This window comes from Numida meleagris, chromosome 2, assembly GCF_002078875.1.
Source record: "Numida meleagris isolate 19003 breed g44 Domestic line chromosome 2, NumMel1.0, whole genome shotgun sequence".
In the NCBI taxonomy this organism is placed as follows: Eukaryota; Metazoa; Chordata; class Aves; order Galliformes; family Numididae; genus Numida; species Numida meleagris.
Window position 1 is genome coordinate 114,914,111 of NC_034410.1, and position 7,973 is coordinate 114,922,083.

General features: G+C 38.3%; 1 protein-coding gene across 10 annotated transcripts in view; it reads left to right on the forward strand.

The window, feature by feature from the left end:
- Positions 1 to 7,973, forward strand: part of SULF1 (sulfatase 1) — a 156,229-nt gene that overhangs the window by 48,901 nt on the left and 99,355 nt on the right. The window lies entirely within an intron of this gene.

Genomic DNA, 7,973 nt, shown 5'->3' on the forward strand with positions numbered 1-7,973 from the left:
GAAGCAAATGATTGTACAGATAGCTTCTCAATCCAAAGTTTGCTGTTATTAACTTTCAGTTTGTAAGACATCCAGAAATTGTATGTTTTAAGTTTGTTGAATAATACCCTGTGAACAAAATATGTGGCTTTCTTGAGCTTACTGAAAGGAATATTTTATAGGCTTGAGTTCTGTCAAGATAAAAACACTCCTTTTTTCTGTAGGGAAACATACACATTAAGCAGAAAGTGACATCTTGGAATTTTTCCTTGTTTATGTAAACCTGATGATTATGAAAACTCAAAGCTAATCTCACTGTATGCAGCTGGTCATGGTAGAGAAAAGTGCTATGCAAGCTGTCTTGTGTGACTCTGACAAAGTAGTTCTAAAAGATCACAGAGTCACAGAATTGTAGGGGCTGGAAGGGACCTCTAGAGATCAAGTCCAACCCCCCTGCCAAAGCAGGCTCCCTAGACCAGGTTGCACAGGCATGTGCACAGTGATGTGCTTTCAAGGCCTGGCTGAATTTAGGTGGAATTAGGCAGCCGCTGCAGATTCTGTGGTGGCTTTGTGATGTGGGAATTATGGCACTAGCCTAAGAGTGTCAGATCATGTATCTCAGCAAAGAAGAATACAAAGCCACATGACAGAGCACAGAGCAGTAATACAAAATACTGTGAGATTCATTTTTTCACTCGTCTATATTATTTTGTCACCTCATTTGCATAAAAAATTTCTGTTTAAACAATTTGCAAATGTATATGATTTAATAGCAGGTATATATGGGGCAGAGGTAAATTTGGATTTAAAATTAAGACATTACTTGTAATGAGAGACAGCTGGTATTCATCAAGTTTATTTCATGTGCAAGTCTGCGTATGGAATTTTTGTTTGTAAGCAGTCATTGTTTGACATTTAAGTTCACAGTGTATTTGAATTACAAAATACTATAATTGCCAGATCTTCAGATAATTTTTGTAACAATTAGAATGAATATAAGATTATTCAATCAACTAGTTTACTTACTAATCTGATTCATTCTTTTAAAAGGAGTCATACCTTTCAAAATAATATTATAACACTTTTTCCACAAGGAGACTTGTGGCTTTATTTTGTATTTTGCATATTTAAATAACAGTCTTTTATATAGTCCGAAGAATGTATTTAATCATCTAGTTAGCTCTCTTGCATAATGTTTGCTGAAGGAGTCCCCTGTTTGAAGTAGGAAGCACCTTTCAAATCAAAAAGAATTTTATTTTCAAAATTTTCAGTAAAGTATTTGCCAAGTCCTTCTCAGAGCCATAGCTTCCAGAGTAAAGGAACATTCCTGGGGGCATGATCTGCCTGCTTTGTTTTCCCTTCAGATCTAAGGCTGCATATTGGTCTCTTATAATGCATGTATTGTTTCCTTGCATACAGCTTATCAGGAAATCCCGGGTGTCTTGTACCATCTATCTAGCCATTATCTCCAGTTCCAGCTCAATGTTATCTGTCAACTTTATCTAGAAATATATTTTTTCTAGGTTGCTTTTAAAGAGGTTAACTGGAGCAGGGCCAAGAAAATGCATGCTTTGGGTTTCTGTGAAAGTGGAAGTTATATGTAATAGGATTTAGATCATATGATAGAATCATAGAATGGCTTGGGTTGGAAGGGACCTTAAAGATTCTCTAGTTCCAACCCCCTGCCATGGGCAGGGCTGCCACCCACTGGATCATGCTGATCAGGATCCCGTTCAACCTGGCCTTGAACGCCTCCAGGGATGGGGCATCCACAGCTTCTCTGGGCAGCCTGTGCCAGTTCCTCACCACTCTCTGAATAAGGAATTTTTTCATAACATCCAACCTAAATTTTGCCTCTTTTAGTTTAAAGCCTTTCCCCCTTGTTCTATCACTATCAGGCAGTGTAAAAAGTCAGTCTCCCTCCTGCTTATGAGTTCCCTTTAAGGGAAGGCCACAATTAGGTCTCCTCAGATCCCTCTCTTCTCCAAGCTGAACAAGCCCAACTCCCTCAAGCCTTTCTTCATAAGAGAGGTGCTCCAGCCCTCTGATCATCTCTGTGGCCCTCCTCTGGACCTGATCCAACAGCTCCATGTTTTTCCTGAGCTGGGGGCACTAGGCTCAGTACTCTGGATGGGGCCTTAAAGGGCAGAGCAGAGGGGGACAATCACCTCCATTGCCCTACCAGCCACCTCTCCTTTGATGCAGCCCAGGTTACTGTTGGCTTTCTGGGCAGTAAGCACACACTGCTGGCTCATGTCCAGCAAAAGAATGACCTTTTCTTGGAGAGAATGAATTGGATTATTATTTGCAGTGCCTTCTAGGTCTATTCAGTAAAATGAAGAGTGATTATTTTGGTGTTGTTTCCAATCTACCAAAGGCAGGAAGCACAAACAATACTATGAAAGACTTTATATTGGAAGATTTCCCTGCATTTTTTTTTTTTTTTTTTTTTTTGTAGATCCAATGGTTAATATTTTTTAGAAGAAGCTTGGGTAGTGTTTATCTATCCTGAAACTTTAGACATTCACTCTTCATTGACTACATCATGCGCTTTTGTAGAGTGATTTCTCAAGAAAATCTTGTAAACTTACCTTTCTTTTCTACAGATTTAGAGTCATGGAATCTCATACAATGAAACTATAACTGTGAAGTATGCATAAATGTAATTTGTATTTGTCTGCATTAGGAATGCCTTCAGAATATTTATTATGAAATAAAGTGTTATCATTTGTACCATGTATAAAATAGCTGAAAAGTTCCAAGAAAAATAAAAAGGCGGCTTTTTGACCTGAAGCTTAAAAATCATGTCTCTTATGTATATAATCTATTAATGACACTCTTAGTGCAAAGACTTTCCTGGCACATTATCTGCTGACATTCCAAAAGCCAACTTCAGCTAATTAAGTCGAACAAAACTTAACCCTTGGGGTTAGGTCTTTTAGAAATGTAGTTTCATTAGTGCACATATATTTATCCCTGCCCCAACTCCAAACAGGTTTTTGGATCCCAGTTTATCAAGTGTAAGAGCTTGAAAAACTGATTTCATTTAGTTTTAAATGAGTTTGATCTTGAAGTAAGAGGCATTTCATTACAAATTAGAGGGTTGAGGAGAGGTAGTCTGTGTGATCTGAGTTCTCCAGAGTTCTGCACTGACCAGTAGTGTCTCTAAGCAAAATATCTTGCAGTAGCTCACTGAACGGTCAGGTGAGTCTCACAGAATCACTCAGAGAATCCCCACAGGCAGTAGGTTGATAGGAAACATAGACATACAGCAGGTGCAAGTAACAGGTTTGGTAAATCACGCTTCATTTTACTGCATATAAACTGGACCACTCTCAGTGGTCTATTAGCAGGAGACATTGCTGAGCATCCTCCTGAAAGGCCTACAGCAGAACTACAAAATTTTTTTGGTAGAGTTCCTCCTTCTGTGTTCTGATACTTCATTTTTATTTGTTGTCTACACAGGATAGAGCCACATCATGCTGAATCAGTAATCAGGCAGCCTTTCTCTAGCCAGGATCTTGTCATGATTTTCACCTCCTTGTTTAAAGGCTTTTTTTTTCTCTAATCCTAGAAGGCCAGAAGAAATACCTATCAGAAATTAGCAAATCCCATGGTAAGATTCCTCTAACACCTCAGAGGTACATCTCTGTGTCATAAGAAATCTCTGTTCATATGCATACATGTTCAGACATGTACCCACACAAAGTTTTTCTACTAGGAAGCATGTGCTAAACTACTATTCACTCCATCTCCCAAGTGAATTCTGTTCTCAGTGATCTCTGTTCTAGCTCATTAGTATATTCCATTTCAGAAACAAAATTGATTCATTTTCCTTTTTCCTCTCATGCTGTCAAGTTTCTGTCATAAAGAGAGGATTATCTAGAAGGGGATTATTAGCGGAAAGATAAGGGACTTTCCCCCTAAATGCATTAGGGTTAACATCTTTTAATTTCAATAGACGTAGTAGATAAAATGAGATAGACCAAGGAGACACAACTTTGCCCCTTCATTTCCTCTTTTTTTGTGACTTTCTTGCCCACAGCACACTTCTGACCTGACTTAGTGAGTGCCCTTCACATTTGCTTACCTTTCCTTCTCACACACGAACCAGTTCTGTGTGTTTTTTTTTATATATACACAATTGACTAAAATCCAGAGGGAGTTTTCTACAGTATATCAATACAGTAGAAAGTTGTGAACTTGGATTCTTTGCTTTAGAAGATAAGAGGGTGAAGATTCTGGGGTTCACTTGTAGTATATCCATAGCCTAGCACATGTCACTTATATGAAGCAACAGGCACTTGTTTGCCCCTGTGGCTGCTCATCCTTATTAAATTAGTTCACACCAGTAGAGCTCCAAAGAGGAAGCATGAAGTTTTTCTCCTTCATTTCCTCCTGCTACTTAGTGAAAGGGATTCTCAGCTGCTGATTAAGTTGCTTCATTGTTTTTCTTACCGGCATGTTTCTCTGCACTGCATGCCTTAATGAGGAGTAGGCAGTCAGCAGCTGGGTGACTGGTATACTGAGTTTATGCTCAGTGCAAGAGAGACAGGCAAATGAAAAATATCTGCAAAAAACTTCTATCTTAGCCCGTGCTGAACTGAAAGCAGGAACTTTCGTGTAAGTGTACCATTAAGAGTTCAAGGTCAGGCTTTCAAAATGCCAGTCTCTAGAAGTATTTATGGACATTTAGGTGGTGCTTCCACATTTAGATGGTGTTTTTGTCCTGTAAGAGCCAACTCACTTCCTTCCTGACCAATATCAGTTGTATTATGCTTCAGTGGAAAACTGGTGCTATTCAAGGGCATCAAAATTCAACACATGTAGTCTGATAAAAATAATTTTAGTATTGCACACAAGGAATGTGTTTAAAGCAGAGTTTATAAAAGAATTGCATGTGACATTATTTCCTCTACCTCTTCCAAATATTTCCATTCAGATGGATGTTTAAGACTGCAGATTTTTTTTCATCCACACATTTCTTCTGCCAGTAACTTGATCCAGAAGTATCTTACTGTTTTTCTTGCAAAATGCAAAATGTCTATATTAGGAAATAGACCAATAGCATCATTAAGATTGTAGTGATATAGTCAGAGAATGGAAAAAAAGAATACTACAAGGAAAACTCTTCCCTGGGATTATGTAGTAAGACCAGAAAGACAAAAGAAAAACAGCTAAACCAAAACCGTGCAAACAGAGCTGCTTAATGTGACATCAGTGGTGAGATACAGTAATACTAAAACTGCACGTGTTTTCTGAGTTATGTATACAGCTAAGATTAACATTTCTTTACTTTTTTTAGTCATCTAGAAAAAAGATGGCATATCTCTAACAGCTTAAATCTACTTGCAGTGAGAAAAGCACTTGGACATGTGTTTATACATTGTATATGTGCTATTGACATAGCAATGAAGTAGCTTACTGAATCAGGGCCAAGAAACACTAATGGGAAAGCTTTCCAACATTTGTTGTTGCCCTGCAGATTTACAGATCTACTACAATGTTTCTTCGCTCATTGTTGCCATAAGTTGTAATGTTTTTCCCTACTGCATCCTCACATGTTCCCAGAAGGAATTAAAAATGGCCTATTTTCTGTGTCTCATATGTTTTTCTCCTGACAAGTGATCAGATTATATATCAGTGAAATACAGGCTTACACTTGAAAGGACATTGGAAGTATGGACAATATTATATCTGGGGGAAAAAAATCAACTATCTTTTACACTTAATTTCTCAAGTGGAAGAAAAACTGATGGGTTTCCATAAAGTTTTGCAGCTCTTAATATACTGGAGTGTGTACAAATGGGAGATGAGATGTACATGAGAGATTCTCTATGAGAGTCATCACCCCATTCTTAGCCCCTTTTGGTGTTGCACTGCAGCAAGAAAGCTGGTGCACTAGTTAGTTTATTGACTTAGTATTTGGAGGAATTTAGTCTCAAGCCCTTCCTCCAGTCAGCACTTCCTGTATGACAGAGCTGAAGTCAGTGCCACAGGGAAAAATCACTCCACTGTCTCGCAGGAGAACTACAGAAATACACATTTAAGATTAAGGAGCACTTGGATAACACAGTGATGGGATGCTCATAAATGTCATAGAGAAATCCCAGGCTTCACACCTCAGAAGCTGTCAAACCGTGGGCATGTTTATCTTTAGGAACTGGTCCTTGAAGTTACAGGTCATGTTGCTTCCCACTGAAGGTGTTCTCAGACCCTGACATGATCAGGTCCAGAGCTTCTATGGGATAATGAAATCCCATGAGATGTACATTAAGATGACTAAGGCAATAAAATATGAGCACTGATTAACAAAGCAAGTCTTTATAGCCATTAATTCTATAATTTATAAATAGCCGGAGACATAACTGAGTAACGATGTTCAACCATGCAACTAATTAAAAGCAAATAAAGATATGATGGCACAGTAGCTTTAACTGAAATAAAAACATTCTTCACTAGAATTGTCAGATTCTTACACACATTAACTTTTCTTTCAGGCAGCAGGCCTTCCCCATAACTTTTCATAGCGTAACTACGGCCAACTATAAAATTGTCTACATTGTGTATTCTTGAGTATTTAAAACTGTGCATAACTACTGATATTACCTAGAATACCAGAAACAATATGGGAATACAGTTTTCTGTGGAAACATGGACTTCGAATTTAGGTTGTGTTTTAGATGAATTTATAAATAGCCCAACAAATGGCTGCGATGCAACTGAAGTGGAAGACAGTGTTTGTGGAGCCCTGTGCTAAGGTCACATTTAATATTCCAGCAGGACTACATTCTTTTGTATTAGTCAGATGGCATTTACACCTCAAGGTACCCAGCTGTATCATGATGAATTTTTAACTTTATGAAAGTATTTGCAATGGGGAGATGGCTATTTTTATCATTTTCCTGTGATTTCCCTTCTAGTCACTACCAAGTGCTGTTGTACCAGCTTTTGAATGCACAGTCTGAGTCTTGGATTGAGGATGCACTGAAATTTGCTGTTGTTGCTCAGCTGAGAGCAGTCTGAATATTGTATCACACAACCAAAACAGTCTGGGAAAAAATAAAGAGATGTGATGCAGAGCTGAAGATGAAGCATAATGGAAATATAACAGCAACAAAATTCTAACTATTAACTCAAATAAGCAGCAGAGTGGTGATTACTGGGTGTTTGTTGGGAGAGAAGGTGATGACAGAGAGCTGAGTGGATCTGTTCCTGTGCAGGAACAGAATCACAGAATGGCTGAGGTTGGAAGGAATCTCTGGAGGCCATCTGGTCCAATCCTTCTGCTCAAGCAGGGACACTCAGAGCTGCTTGCTCGGGAACATTTCAAAGATAGAAGTGTTCTCATTGGGGTTTGAGACTTTTGAAAAAATTCTGGTGATTTTTTTTATTAACTTGTATCTCTAGCGCAAGACCAATATCGTAAAGTTCCCATATTTTCTGTGATTCTTGATTGCCACAGTGAATGTATTAAAGTTAGAAATACATAGCTCATGCTGCCTGGCAAGCAAGTTCACAAACGCAACTTGCATCTTATAAATCACTAGTAATAAAGACTATATTAGAGATTTTTCTTTAGATTATCACCATTATAACTTCTGAACAAGCCATTTACCTTTGTAGGACTTGCTCCAGTGAATCTGCAAAGAATGTAATTAACAATTAAGTTAATGCACAAGGTTTAAAATCCTGTTAATGCTGTGAATATTATTGGCCAGAAAGAGATAACAGGAAAAAAAAAGACTAAAGTTTTCTTTCTCTTAGTTTCTATTCTTTCTTCTTTCCTTTTTTCTCCTTTTCCCTCCCTTCCTTCCTTCCTTCCTTCCTTTCTTCCTCCCTTCCTCCCTTCCTCCCTTCCTTCCTTCTCTCTTTCTTTCTCCTTTTCTCTCTTTTTTCTCTTCTTTCTTTTTTTCTCCTTCTCCTTCCTTCCTTCCTTCCTTCCTTCCTTCCTTCCTTCCTTCCTTCCTTCCTTCCTTCCTTCCTTCCTTCCT